The sequence below is a fragment of the Adiantum capillus-veneris genome, chromosome 4, assembly GCF_014529385.1.
Source record: "Adiantum capillus-veneris isolate H3 chromosome 4, ASM1452938v2, whole genome shotgun sequence".
In the NCBI taxonomy this organism is placed as follows: domain Eukaryota; kingdom Viridiplantae; phylum Streptophyta; class Polypodiopsida; order Polypodiales; family Pteridaceae; genus Adiantum; species Adiantum capillus-veneris.
The window spans coordinates 42,351,198-42,367,448 of NC_140934.1; positions in this window are offsets into that span (position 1 = coordinate 42,351,198).

Consider the following 16,251-nt stretch of genomic DNA (forward strand, 5'->3'; position numbering starts at 1 on the left):
CTTATTGTTGTACCGCAAAACCAAGTCATGCTTCTTGATACCCTTAATTTTGACCTTTTCATTTATCTTTGCCAAAGCCTTATCCTGCATTTGCCCATAATGTTCCAGTGCACTCATCCTATCCAATTGAACCTCTTGTAATTGTAAGAGCCTCTCTTTGAATGCATCACTAGGCGGCCCAAGAAGCTTCTTGTTAGCTTGGACAAGTGGTAACCAAACCCCCATGTAAAACCTATCATGGTCACTCCAAGTGGTAAGAAAGAATAACCTTTAATATATAGCCTTATAGGTTGGACAAGTGGTGGACCTACTTAACACCCACATATTCTTAATATAATGACATAGAGTGAAAAAGTGATGAATCTTGAGACCAAACCACTTATGCTACTAGGGATAATAACTTGGACAAGTGGTTGACCTTGTTTCAACCCCACATGTACAAAATATCGTGGGTTTAAGGTATTTCAATGGATCCTAGCATCTTGGATACATGGTGCAGCTTGCTTCTTTTCATTTTTCAATGAAGCCTATCTTCGACAAATGACGGATCATCCTTCTCTCCATGTTTCAATGGAGCCTAGCTTGGAAAAGTGGTGGATGTTTGCTTCTCTCTATGTTTCAACAGAGTTAGCTTGGACAAGTGGTGGACCTTGGAACCAAAACCCCATGTAAAACCTATCAGACTCATTCCAAGTGGTGAGAAAGAATACCCTTTAAGATATAGCCTTATAAGTTGGACAAGTGATGCACCTTAACACCCACATATTCTTAATATAATGACATAGAGTGGAAAGCTGGTGAATCTTGAGACCAAACCACTCATGCTACTAGCGATAATAGGTTGGACAAGAGGTGGACCTTGAATTGTAAACCCCCCCATGTATGAAATATCATGGGTTTAAGGTATTTCGATGGATCCTAGAATCCTGGAGACATGGTGTAGCTTGCTTCTCTTCATGTTTCAATGGAGCCTATCTTGGACAAATGGTGGAGCATCCTTCTCTCCATGTTTCAATGGACCCTAGCTTGGACAAGTGGTGGACCTTTTCTTCTCTCTAAGTTTCAATAGAGTTAGCTTGGACAAGTGGTGGACCTTGGAACCAAACCCCCATGTAAAACCTATCATGGTCACTCCAAGTGGCGAGAAAGAATACCCTTTAAGATATAGCCTTATAGGTTGGACAAGTGGTGGACCTTAACACCCAGATCTTCTTAATATAATGACATAGAAAGGAAAAATTGTGAATCTTCAGACCAAACCACTCATGCTACTAGGGATAATAACTTGGACAAGTGGTTGACATTGAATTTAAACCCCACATGTATAAAATATAGTGGGTTTAAGGTATTTCAATGGATCCTAGCATCTTGGAGACATGGTGCAGCTTGCTTCTCTTCATGTTTCAATGAAGCCTATCTTCGATAAATGGTGGATCAGCCTTCTCTCCATGTTTCAATGGAGCCTAGCTTGGACAAGTGGTGGACCTTGTAACCAAACCCCCATGTAAAACATATCATGGTCATTCCAAGTGGTGAGAAAGAATTCCCTCTAAGATATTGCCTTATAGTTTGGACAAGTGGTCGACCTTAAAACCAAGATCTTCTTAATATAATGACATAGAGTGGAAAAGTGGTGAATCTTGACACCCAACCACTCATGGTACTAGCGATAATAGGTTGGACAACTGGGGGACCTTGAATGTAAACCCCCCATGTACGAAATATCATGGGTTTAAGGCATTTCAATGGAGCCTAGCATCTTGGAGACATGGTGCAGCTTGCTTCTCTTCATATTTCAATGGAGCCTATCTTGGACAAATGGTGGAGCATCCTTATCTCCATGTTTCAATGGAGCCTAGCTTGGACAAGTGGTGGACGTTTGCTTCTCTCTATGTTTCAATAGAGTTAGCTTGGACAAGTGGTGGACCTTGGAACCAAACCCCCATGTAAACCCTATCATGCTAAATCCAAGTGGTGAGAAAGAATACCCTTTAAGACATAGTCTTATAGGTTGGACAAGTGGTGGACCTTAACACCCAGATCTTCTTAATATAATGACATAGAGTGGAAAAGTGGTGAATCTTGAGACCAAACCACTCATGCTACTAGCGATAATAGGTTGGACAAGTGTTGCACCTTGAATGTAAACCCCCCATGTAAAAAATATCGTGGGTTTAAGGTATTTCAATGAAGCCTAGCATCTTGGAGACATGGTGCAGCTTGCTTCTCTTTACGTTTTAAGTAGCCTATCTTGGACAAATGGTGGAACATCCTTCTCTCCATGTTTCAATGGAGCCTAGCTTGGACATGTGGTGTACCTTTGCTTCTCTCTATGTTTCAATAGAGTTAGCTTGGACAAGTGGTGAACCTTGGAATCAGAGCCCCATGTAAAACCTATCATGGTCATTCCAAGTGGTGAGAAAAAATAACCCTTTAAGATATAGCCTTATAGGATGCACAAGTGGTGGACCTTAACACCAATATCTTCATAATATAATGACATAGAGTGCAAGAGTGGAGAATCTTGAGAGCAGTCCACTCATGATACTAGTGATAATAGGTTGGACAAGTGGTGGACCTTGAATGTAAACCCCCCATGTACAAAATATCGTGGGTTTAAGGTATTTCAATGGAGCCTATCATCTTGCCTACATGGTGCAGCTTGCTTCTCTTTATGTTTCAATGGAGCCTATCTTGGACAAATTGTGGAGCATCCTTCTCTCCATGTTTCAATGGACCCTAGCTTGGACAAGTGGTGCACCTTTGCTTCTCGCTATGTGTCAATAGAGTTAGCTTGGACAAGTGGTGGGCCTTGGAACCAAACCTCCATGTATAACCTATCATGGTCACTCCAAGTAGCGAGAAACAATACCCTTTAAGATATAGCCTTATAGGTTGGACAAGTGGTGGACCTTAACACCAAGATCTTCTTAATATAATGACATAGAGTGGAAAAGTGGTGAATCTTGAGACCAAACCACTCATGCTACTAGGGATAATAGGTTGGACAAGTGGTGGACCTTGAATTTAAACCCCACATATACAAAATATCATGGGTTTAAGGTAGTTCAATGGAGCCTACCGTCTCGGAGACAGGGTGCAGCTTGCTTCTCTTCATGTTTCAATGGAGCCTATCTTGGACAAATTGTGGAGCATCCTTCTCTCCATGTTTCAATGGACCCTAGCTTGGACAAGTGGTGCACCTTTGCTTCTCGCTATGTGTCAATAGAGTTAGCTTGGACAAGTGGTGGGCCTTGGAACCAAACCTCCATGTATAACCTATCATGGTCACTCCAAGTAGCGAGAAACAATACCCTTTAAGATATAGCCTTATAGGTTGGACAAGTGGTGGACCTTAACACCAAGATCTTCTTAATATAATGACATAGAGTGGAAAAGTGGTGAATCTTGAGACCAAACCACTCATGCTACTAGGGATAATAGGTTGGACAAGTGGTGGACCTTGAATTTAAACCCCACATATACAAAATATCATGGGTTTAAGGTAGTTCAATGGAGCCTACCGTCTCGGAGACAGGGTGCAGCTTGCTTCTCTTCATGTTTCAATGGAGCCTATCTTGGACAAATGGTGGAGCATCCTTCTCTCCATGTTTCAATGGACCCTAGCTTGGAAAAGTGGTGGAACTTTGCTTCTCGCTATGTGTAATAGAGTTAGCTTGGACAAGTGGTGGACCTTGGAACCAAACCCCCATGTATAACCTATCATGGTCACTCCAAATGGCGAGAAAGAATACCCTTTAAGACATAGTCTTATAGGTTGGACAAGTGGTGGACCTTAACACCCAGATCTTCTTAATATAATGACATAGAGTGGAAAAGTGGTGAACCTTGAGACCAAACCACTCATGCTACTAGCGATAATAGGTTGGACAAGTGTTGCACCTTGAATGTAAACCCCCCATGTAAAAAATATCGTGGGTTTAAGGTATTTCAATGAAGCCTAGCATCTTGGAGAAACGGTGCAGCTTGCTTCTCTTCATGTTTCAATGGAGCCTATCGTGGATAAATGGTGAAGCATCCTTCTCTCCATGTTTCAATGGACCCTAGCTTGGACGAGTGGTGGACCTTTGCTTCTCTCTATGTTTCAATAGAGTTAGCTTGGACAAGTGGTGGACCTTGGAACCAAAACCCCATGTAAAACCTATCATGGTCATTCCAAGTGGTGAGAAAGAATACCCTTTAAGATATAGCCTTATAGGCTGAACAAGTGGTGGACCTTAAAACCCAGATCATCTTAATATAATTACATAGAGTGGAAAATTGGTAAATCTTGAGACCAAACCACTCATGCTACTAGGGATAATAGGTTGGACAAGTGGTGGACCTTGAATGTAAACCCCCCATGTACGAAATATCATGGGTTTAAGGTATTTCAATGGAGCCTAGCATCTTGGAGACATGGTGCATCTTGATTTTCTTCATGTTGCAATGGAGCCTGTCTTGGACAAATGGTGGAGCATCCTTCTCTCCATGTTTCAATGGAGCCTAGCTTGGACAAGTGGTGGACCTTTGCTTCTCTCTATGTTTCAATAGAGTTAGCTTGGACAAGTGGTGGACCTTGGAACCAAACCCCTATGTAAAACCTATCATGTGCATTCCATGTGGTGGCAAATAATACCATTTAAGTTATAGCCTTATAGGTTGGACAAGTGGTGGACCTTAACACCCAGATGTTCTTAATATAATGACATAGAGTGGAAAAGTGGTGAATCTTGAGACCAAACCACTCATGCTACTAGAGATAATAGGTTGGACAAGTGGTGGAACTTGAATTTAAACCCCACATATACAAAATATCATGGGTTTAAGGTGGTTCAATGGAGACTACCATCTCGGAGACATGGTGCATCTTGCTTCTCTTAATGTTTCAATGGAGCCTATTTTGGGAAAATGGTGGAGCATCCTTCTCTCCATGTTTAAATGGACCCTAGATTGGACAAGTGATGCACCTTTGCTTCTCTCTATGTTTCAATAGAGTTATCTTGTATTAGACAATTAGTAGACCTCGAATCTCTCCATGTTGTCTAGAGCTGAGCTTGGACAAATGGACATAGAGTGGAAAAGTGGTGAATCTTGAGACCAAACCACTCATGCTACTAGGGATAATAGGTTGGACAAGTGGTGGACCTTTAATTTAAACCCCACATATACAAAATACCATGGGTTTAAGGTAGTTCAATGGAGCCTACCATCTCGGAGACATGGTGCAGCTTGCTTCTCTTCATGTTTCAATGGAGCCTATTTTGGGCAAATGGTGGAGCATCCTTCTCTCCATGTTTAAATGGACCCTAGATTGGACAAGTGATGGACCTTTGCTTCTCTCTATGTTTCAATAGAGTTATCCTATATTAGACAATTAGTAGACCTCGAATCTCTCCATGTTGTCTAGAGCTGAGCTTGGACAAGTGGTGGACCTTTCTTCTCTCTTCCCTTAGTTTACTAGCTTAAAAGATCACTATGTATACTTGCTTAGATCTAGCTTGAACAAGTGGTGGAACTTGTATTCACACAAACTTAATCCATTACAAAAAAGTATATGCTAAAATAACATTTGTTTTTTTTTGTTTCAGGAAAGATGGCTCCAAAAAAACAGGTTGCAAGGGTTGCTGTCTCAGTTGACTATACTTGCAATGATCTTAAGAAATGGTATTTGGACATACATGGTATAGAGGGTGCACAATTTTATAAGGTGCATCTATTTATTACCAAAAAGGAGAATGACAGCTTGTTTGAAGATGTTGGACAAGTTGTGGAAGCATCTGTCTCTGTAGTTGATAGTTATCCGGAGGTGGAATGCATTGACATTCTAGTTCCAATGAATCTAGAATTTCAACTATCTCTAGGAGCATATGCATTGGAGCGCATGTCTAGAAACAAAGAAGAAACAATGTTTTCTCGAGGATGGAAGTTTTCAGAATCAAACCCAAATATCACAGCAGATCAACTTCAAATCTCCATCATTGCCACACTACAACAAAAAAAGGTGAAAGCTTCATGACCACCATCCATAAAGAAGCAAGCAAAAGTGCAGAAAGTAGCAGCTAAGCGAACTAGTTCCATTTTGGATGTAGTCAAGGAATCTTTGGCATCCTCATCAAATAGAGGTTTCAATGTCAAAGATGAGAATTGTGGATCCAGATGTTTTAGAAGATGAGTCCATGAAAGGTCAAGAAAAAGATACAGGTGGAATGAATAAGTACATAAACTATTTTCCTTTCCAATATAGGGCATTTGATATCCCTATTCAAAATTGTTGGCTTGCTCCTGATCACTATAATGCACGTATTATGGATAAAAAACACGCTGAAAGTGTGTTATTTGGATTTTCACGGAGTACGACCAAGCCTGCAGCATGTGCATATTTGATGCCTGTTCAAAATGCAAAGTCAAAGAAGGGGACTCCTTTGGTAGTAGAACAGGTAGAAGAGCAAAAAATTAAAGATTATCATTATTGGATTCTTGATGGGCAGCATTCAATGTATGCTGCAAAATTTTTTCTTCACAATGAACAAAACAACAAAGAGATATTTGAAAGACTGATTAGCGTGTATAAATTTAGAAAGGCTCGCATTGTTGTGAATGCTCCTCCATTTGTTGCAACTGCTATATCTGCCATTGCAAATGAGGAGGCTCGGGCATTGTATGTCAAACAACCTTACAGCCAAATAAAGAGACATTTACGGAGTCAATGGATCTTCTCAAGACGACCACCAAAGGAAGCAAGTGGAATTGCAGAGGGACATGCATCTCGTGCCGGATGGGATGTAAGTTATTTTCTTTGTCTTTTTTATAGTGTTTAATTAACAAATCTTGCTCAATACTTTAATTATTTCTCTATTTCTTTTTAGGATTTTCTTCGATTGGCAAGAATGAGTGCAGCAGCAAGTTGGATTGCTAAACAGGCACACATGGTCACGTACTCTGATTCAATTTATGGTTGCTGGATAGAAATCATTGAAAGGCTAGAAGAGGAGAATAAGAAACCCCCAACAACTGTATTTAGATACCTTTGTGGCCTTGAGGAATCAGAGGTAAAGACTATTCAAGAAGAGATTAGAGATGAGAAGATTTTACTGTCAAAGAGTGAAGGATGGTGATGCAACTGACATGTATGATCGAATCAAGCAGTTGAAACAAGGCAAATTGATTCAAGATGCACTTCTTGAAGGCTTCAATAATTTGAATGAGTCTTCACCATGTAAAGACTGGGAGGAGGTGGTCAAAATGTATAACATCAATGATGTTGTTTATAAAACACTTTTAATGCTATGCGAGGAATGGCTCAGATCTAGTTTGAAGCATGGAACAAATAAAATGGCTTTTCCAAATGGAGCAATAAAATACATGCAATGGGATATTCACCTTCAAAAGGAGAAAATTGAGCCTAGAGATTTGCCATGGTCAATCTATGTGGTGAGCCTACAAATGGAAGGCAATCTCTACTTGATGCGCCACTTCAATATAAAGTGCCTATTGGCTTATGTGTTTTAGATATGACAGAAAACGTTGGAGGCAATTTGAAGTGGAGTGAGAGACATTTAACAATGCTTTGGATGGGATCTTGGCTATTGCTGGAGGGTCAACAGATCCTGATTTGTCTTTCTTGCATTTGTGGATTTCACTAACTTCACAAAATTGCAATGTGCCTTTCACGCCATGGGAGATAATCTGAGATACCATTGTTGTGGTGCATTGCATCACTTTCCATCAGCTCCTTGCAAAGGAGCAATTCAATTCCTAACATTTATTCAATTTGCCTTCTTGGGACAAGGTAATGCATTTGAAGACCTGAGAAGAAGATCAGAGGAACATCCCATGCCAATTGATTGTTCTCTTCTTCAAGTAGCAGATAACGATATGTCAGATTTGCAATATTTGGAGGCCAGAAAAAGAGCTTTGGTCAAGCACTACATTTGTACATATTGTTTTGAAGACCGCACGCTTGTTGATGTTTTTGGTGATGGCTCCTTGGTTGCACAAGAAGGAATACAACAAAAACAAGAAGTTATATGCTTAGTTGACAGTGTGGAGGAGGCAAAAAACGTGGAGACCATGCTTCTAGACTTTGTTAAGTCTCATGAAGATATAGAAAAATGGGTTGGACTTCAACAATCCACTTCGCAATCAGACGACACTGTGCCTATTACAGAGGAGTGCTCTCCACGAAGAGAAGAAGAAGAAGAACAACAACAACAACATCATCAATGGAGGTCTTTTTGGAAATGGAAACACGTATGTTTTGAGTTTCTTGTGCATGTTAGTGTTTCTTGCCCGGGGCAGTCACTTATCAAAAGACCCCTATATCACGTGCGTTCGAGAGGTAATTAATAATACCCCAATATACATACTATACTTACATTGTGAGCCTATTTAAAAAAACCCCACCCCCCTCTGTATGTATACATTTTTATACATTTTGGTCTTTTAATAATCCTCTCCGGTTAACTCACGTGATATCATACACATTCTAAAAAGTGATCGCCCCGGGGTTTCTTGTTTTTGCTGATTTGATACTCTTAATGTTAGATTTTGCTTTATATAGTATTGATTGAGTTTGTATTTTTCATCTCAAGCATTCAAGGTTTGAATGTAAATAGTAAATTACTTGAGTTTTTGAATGGTGGATCTTTAGACTAAAACTATAACATTTAATACTCACAAAGACTTAATTACTTAAGAGCTTGAACTCAATAAGTTTTGGACCTTTTATCAATATCCCCTTGATATGATACATTAGATCCTAGCATGGTTAAATGGTGATGCTTCATAAATTGAACCTAGCTTAGACGGGTGTTGGAGCCTAAATTTAAACTAACCTTGCTAGAAGGGAGCTTATATTTGGACTTTGAGAACTAGCATAAGTAATCAATTAGAGCATAGATTAGACATGTGGTGGTGGCCTTAGAGACCAAAATCTTAATGAGCTTGGAAAGGTATTTAAGTACTGCAATTTACTTAGTTTTAGTACTCACTAAAGGCATAGCTTGACAAAAGGTGGACCTTACATGGATCCTAATTTCAAGAGGTGTGGTAGACCTTCAAACCAAGCTCATATATCTTGGACATGTGGTGGACCTTGCATGGAGACTAGTTTAGACAAGTGTGGTACACCTTGTAACCAACACCCATTTGTTACATTAGCTTGGACAAGTGGTGGACCTTGCTTTTATGTTTCAATGGAGTATATTTTGGACAAGTTGTAGACCTTGTTTCTCTCCATGCTTCAATGGAGAGAAACATTAGCTTGGACAAGTGGTGGACCTTGCCTTTATATTTTAAAGGAGAATATTTTGGACAAGTGGTAGACATTGTTTCTCTCCATGCTTCAATGGAACCCACCTTAGACAAGTGAAGTACCTTGAAACCAAACCCCCATAATACAACATATTAAATAGGTTGGAAAATTGGTGGGATATAAAACCATCCATGATAGAGCATAGTATAGGTGAAAACGTAGTGGTCCTTATATCAATTACCCATGCATAGCTTGGACAAGTGGTGGACCTTGATTCTCTCTATCTTTCAATGGATCCTATCTTGGACTAGAGATATATCTTACTTATTTCCATGCTTCAATGGATTCTAGCTTGGATAAGGAGTGGACCTTCAAACAAAACTCCACAGCATAGAATATATTAACAATTCATGGGTTTTATAGAGATTTTCTTGCCAATTTTGGAGAGTTGGTAGACCTTTCTTCTCCATGCTTCAATGGATCTGAGGTTGGACAAGCAGAGCTAGAGAAGTGGTCAACCTTAAAATGAAACCTCCCATGCTACAACCCATCATAGATCGTATATGTAGTGGACCTTGAAACTCTTTTATGTCCCTAGCTTAGAGAAGCATTGCACCCTTGATTATCTCCATACATGAAGGCAAGGTTGGACACATTAGGAAAATTTTGAGCTCATTTTTGGGCCTTGTAAGAATTGTTGATGTGGCATAGCTTTCAAAAAGTGGGGATCGGTAAAAATTTTGTAAATAAGATCCAAACTTGTCGGAGGTTGGATATTTAGAATCTACTCTTCAAATTCTATCTATTGATATATAGCATGCATGTATCGGAGATTGCCTTCATATAGATCTAGAAAAAGTTGATTTTAGATTACCGTAATGGTAACAAAAATTGGTTGATTGAAAAAAAATGGCATAACTTTCATAGAAGTCATCCAAACTTTTTGGACCTTATCTCTTTAGAATCTATTTTTTAAAAGCTTTCCACTGATAGGTCATATCATGGGGTTCTGAGAAATATTTAGAGGGGTCTACCGGGTTGCTTTTTTTTGTACAACTTTGATGATGTGGCACTCTTAAAAGGCCCAAAAATGAGTTCAAAACTTTCCTAATGAGTGGTGGACCTTCAAACCAAAATCTCTATGCAATAATAGGCAAGTGGTGGAGCTTGTTTTCTCCATGTTCCAATGGAGGCTAGCTTAGACAAACAATGGAGCTTGCTTCTCTCCATGTTTCAATGGATCCTAGCTTAGAAAAGTTGTGGAGCTTTGCTTCCCTCCATGTTCCAATGGACCATAGCTTAGACAAGTGGTGGACCTTGAAAAACACCCCCCGTATACAATATATTATGGGGTTTTCATGTTTCAATGGCACCTCGCTTGGACAAATGGTAGAGCTTGCTTCTCTTCATCTTTCAATGGATCCAATGCCAAGTGATGGACCTTGAAACAAGAACCCCCCTGCATGTACAACGTATCATGGGTTTTGAAAGCACTGGAAGAAAATAATAGCTTTAATAAGTGGTGGACCTTGCTTCTCTCCATGCTTCAATGGAGCCGAGGTTGGACACATGTTGGAGAGAAGATGGTTGCCCATGAAATAAGACCATGCATGCTATAATCAATCATATGTTGTACACATGGTGGACCTTCCAATTGTTTTATATGCCTAACTTGGACAAGTGGAGGACCCTTGATTACCTCCAGATATCAACAACAAGCCAAGTTTGGACAAGTGTAGTACCACCAAACCAGAATCTCTATGCTACAATAGAGTATAGGTAGGACACGTGGTGAACCTTGACATCAAACCATCCATGCTACTAGAGATGATAGGTTTCACATGTAGTGGAACCTTGTATCAATGTTCTATGTGTAGTTTTTGACTAGTGATAGACCTTGAAACTAATCCCTCTAGGCTACAAGAAAAAAGAGATGGATGAGGAGGCTAGACTACTTTTGTTGCATCAATGCATCCCATGTTACCACATATACTATAGGGTTCTTGGATAAGTGTTGGATCTTGTGTCAATGCTCCATGTCTAGCTTGGACAAGTGGTGGACCTTGGTTCTCTCTATGCTTCAAATGGGCAATAGATTGGAGACACAGTGGCCTTTTTTTTTCAATGATTTCATGTTTTGGAAACCTTGGAGGCACCATGTAAGAGACACTCTAAGTCTTCCATACAATGTACCTATTGGACTATAAAATAATGATATCTTTCTTTGATCTTGTCATTATTTTATGCATAATATTTTCTTCTTTTTGCAAACACAAAGGAGTTAAGTGATATAAAAACTAGATGTATTTCACACTATGATTGGCATGAAGATCCTTTTGGGACACCAACTTTTCCTATTTCCAAAGATGTAATTTTCCATATTAACGGTGTGGATTTTGAAGTGCGACTTTCATGTATTCAAGGAGCTGGTTATGGGCTATTTGTGCATAGTACCCTGGAAAGTGGTAATTATACATTATTGGTTGTGTAGAAGAAGGAAACGTGTCGGGCTATATAAATAGTTCTCACAGTACAAATGTCTGTCCCAACGTACACTATACATTTGATCCAAATTTTCCACCTTGGCATAAATGCACCTCTTCACACATCAAGTCAGAAGAATATAGCCATGTATGCATTGAGACTATTTGTCAAGTTGAAGCAGGAGAAGAGTTGTTTGACTATGACTTTACTTGACGTTGTAAAGTATTGTACATGGATGGAAATCTCAAGTACATGCATCATTTTCATTTTTTATGGATGAAATCTCAAGTGAATATAACATTTGATTATTGTTTAGTTTATGCTCAACGAGAATCTAGAGTGCTCTTATGCTTTGTGTGTTGTCTAACTTATTTGACTACCTTGGCCATAGAATCTTTATTCTACTCTAGATTTGTGATAAATCTTACCAAAATTTAATCAATGTCTAGGTTGGACAAGTGGCGGGGCTTCAAACATTACTATCTTAAACAAGTGGAGTTATCTTACTTGAAAAAGTGGTGGTCTTTGAATCCAAATCTTAGCCAAATCTCTAATTGTTTGCTTGTAGTCTAGGTTGGACATTTGGTGCACCTTGTATCCATGTTTCCTCAACAAGTTGTGGCTTTTAGTTTTCACTTTAAGTCATCATCTTTAATAAAGTGTAGGATGGAAAATGTTGAGTTAGTAGATTGTTTTTAGACAAGTGGTGTTTTGTGTACGAATGCTGAAAATGGTTGCAAGGATTCTAACAACGACTTTACCTTAAATAAATTTCTTACTAGGAGTTCTACATGTAAATATGGTGACTAAAATTCTAGTGGTTTTGAGATACCATTTGTGTGTGTGTTTTCTTAGATTCACAAACTAGGATGGATAATGCTCCTATGGTTTAGTCAACAACTATAGAATCCATAGATTCTATGGTTTCTGAAGTGCCCAAGATGGATGATATTTCTATACTAGAGTCTAGTGTTGTGCAACTTGAGCAAGCTTGCAATAATGAGAACCAAGAAATCGATGCTTCAAAAATGCAACATACATCAAAAGAGACTGAAAAGTCCACTCATGAGCTATTGCCAATTGCTACTACTTTATGTAGTGTAGATGTTGAGAAATCCATGCTTACAATTATATTGGATTTAAATGGTCTATTGTTGAAACGTTCCCCTCAACCATCCTCACACCACAACTCAGTGAAAATGGATTCAAAAAGATATATTATACCCAGGCCTAGGTTGCATCCAATTCTTGAAGACTATTTTACATAGGTTTAATGTTGCAATTTGGTCGACAGCTACTAGGAATAATGTGTATCAAATCCTTGCAGCACTAAACAACTAAGCTGAGGATACATTGCCTTTCTTTGCAATTTGGTCGCAAGATGTTTGCTACACCGCTCAAACTCAAAAATTGTTTAGACCCGACAATCCAAACGTTGAGGCAATGTTTAAGCCTCTAGTCAAAATTGCCATGGGGTTTGAATGTGATCCACAAAGAACACTTCTTATTGATGACTCTCCTTACAAGGGATGTATTTCACCAGCAAACAATTGCATCTTTCCACCACAATTTGATGCTGAGAAGATGGTTGACAATATGCTCTTGGAGGAGCTACTGCTATACTTGATTCAGCTTGATGAGAGAAGGGATGTGCGTGATTTAATTGCTTCTAATTCGTTATGGAAAACCTATAGTGATAAATGATAATGAATACAAACAAATCATGGAGTATTGGAAGCAGAAAAATGATGTTTGGTCAGCTAAGGTGTTCTTTACAAGAAGAATACCACCTGCAAAAGGTGACAGAGATGAAACTATCATTGAAGATGCAAGTGACACAAACCACCGCAATGAAATGAGAAGAGCCCAAATACAAGAGATCTTGGCAAAGGAGCGTACACCCATTGAAAGCATGAAGGCATCACAATTGACCACTTTAGCTAGGCAATTGGGTTGTAATACAAAAGGAGTTTTGAAGGCAGCCACAGTAAAGGCTTATATAAATAAGGTGAAAGCTGAGAACAATCTTCTAAGGTTGGATAGAAACCAACCCTAAGGTACTAGTGACATGTCATATATTCTCAATACACATGCTTGAACACTCATGTGCATGGTATCTAACAAATCTTTCTTTTTATTCCTTCCTGCAGGATCTTACAAAGGATACTACTAGATGGATCTCAATCAATAGAGATTTTGATATTTTTGCTCAAAATAATGAAGCAGTCACCTACATTTTTTGTTTATCAATTTCTTGAGGGACTTTCTTTTAATTTGTAATCATCAAATGAAATGAAAAGTTCCTTCTTATTAAGATTGCTGATCTTTTTCTTGTTCAAAACTTTCAATTGTGATTTATAGTTTTGTTAGCATGAGATTGTGCTTTTTTAAATTGAAAAAAACTGTCAAAGATCCAAGTCTTTTTGGCTTTACTTAAGTTATTAATTGTGAAAGATCCAAGTCTTTTTGCTTTACTTAAGTTATTGATTGTCTATGTAATAGTCCTTAAAACAATATCGGATGGCTTTCTTGCTCCCATGTCTCACATTGGTCTTTAGGTAAGACAAGTGGTGACCTTGAAAGTATGGTCTCATATCTCGATCAAGTGAAGAGACATGAAACTTAAATATCACTACTATGTATCTAGTGTTAAACTCCATCGAGACAAAGATACTAGAGTGCCAAATTGCAGTCTAGTTTAAGTGAAAATCCATTTTAGCCGAGGTAAAACTTATAGTGCCTCATTTTTCTAGGATTCTACCCCATCAAGGAAGTTAGAATCTAGCACAAACCAATTAAGATTCTTTTGGAGCCTAGATAGGACAATTCGTGGAACTTAAGAAACTTATTATTGAGTTAGAGTCTAGTTTAGATAAGCAAAAGATCTTCAAACCAGCACTTGACTTTCTTACTATTCAATATTCAAAGTCCCTTGAGGCTAACAAATCACATACCTACTTGTAACCTAACTAATGAGTAAGTATATAGATCTAAGCAAGTATATATAATGAGTCTTCAAACTAATAAACCAAGGGAAGAGAGTAGCAAGGTCCACTACTTGTCCAAGCTCAGCTCTAGACAACATAGAAAGATGCTACTTCTACTAATTGTCTAATGATAGGCATGGAGAAATGATAGAAGGTTGACCACTTGTCCAACCTATCATCTCTAGTAAGATGGGAGGTTTGGCCTTAAGATTCACCATGTAACCAACCTATACATCATTGTATTATGAAGAGTAGAAAAGCAAAGCTCCACCACTTGTCCAAGCTAGTTCTAAAATCCACATGGAGATAAGCAAGCTCCACAATTTGTCGAAGCTCTCTTCCATTAAAACATGAAAAAACTCAGCTATGTTGTACAGGGGGGACTTTTTTCCAAGTTCCACCACAAAGCTAGGATCCATTAAAACATGGAAATAAACAAAGCTCCACCACTCGTCCAACCTTTAGAGTTGCAAAGTGTATGGGTTGTCTAAACTAGGTATGGGAAAATAATTGAAGGTCCACCACTTGAAACATGGAGAGAAGCAAGATCCACCATGTCTCCAATATGCTAGACTCCATTGAAACACCCTAAACACCCTAAACCCATGATATTTTGTACATAGGGGATGTACATTCAAGGTCCACTACTTGTCCAACCTAGTAGCTTGATAGGTTTGGTCTCAAGATTCACCACTTGTCCACTCTATGTCATTGTATTAAAAAGGATTGGGTGTTAAGGTCCACCACTTGTCCAACCTATACGGTTATATTTTAAATGTGTTTTTTTCTCACAACTTGAACTACCCATGATATGTTTTACATGGGGTTTTTGTTTCAATGTCCGCCACTTGTCCAAGCTAACTCTATTGAAACATAGAGAGAACCAAAGGTCCACCACTTGTCCAAGCTAGGCTATATTGAAACATGGAGAGAAGGATGCTCCACCATTTCTCCAAGATAGGCTTCATTGAAACATGGAGAGAAGCAAGCTCCACCATGTCTCCAAGCTAGGATCCATTTAAATACCCTAAACCCATTTTATTTTGTACATGGGGGGTTTTAATTTAAGGTAACCTATTATCCCTAGTAGCACGAGTTGTTTGGTCTCAAGATACACCCCTTGTACACTCTATGTCATTATATTAAGAAGAACTATGTATTAAGGTCCACCACTTGTCCAACCTATAAGGTTATATCTTAAATGGTATCCTTTCTCACCACTTGAAATGCCCATGATACGTTTTACATGGGGGTTTCATTCCAAGGTCCACCACTTGTCCAAGATAACTCTATTCAAACATAGAGAGAAGCAAAGGTCCACCACTTGTCCAAGCTAACTCTATTCAACCATAGAGAGAAGCAAAGATTCACCATTTGTCAAATCTAGGCTCCGTTGAAACATGGAGAGAAGTAACCTCCATCATTTTTCCAAGATAGGTGCCATTCAAACATGGAAAGAATCAAGATCTACCATGTCTCCAAGATGCTAGGCTCCATTGAAACACCCTAAAACCATGATATTTT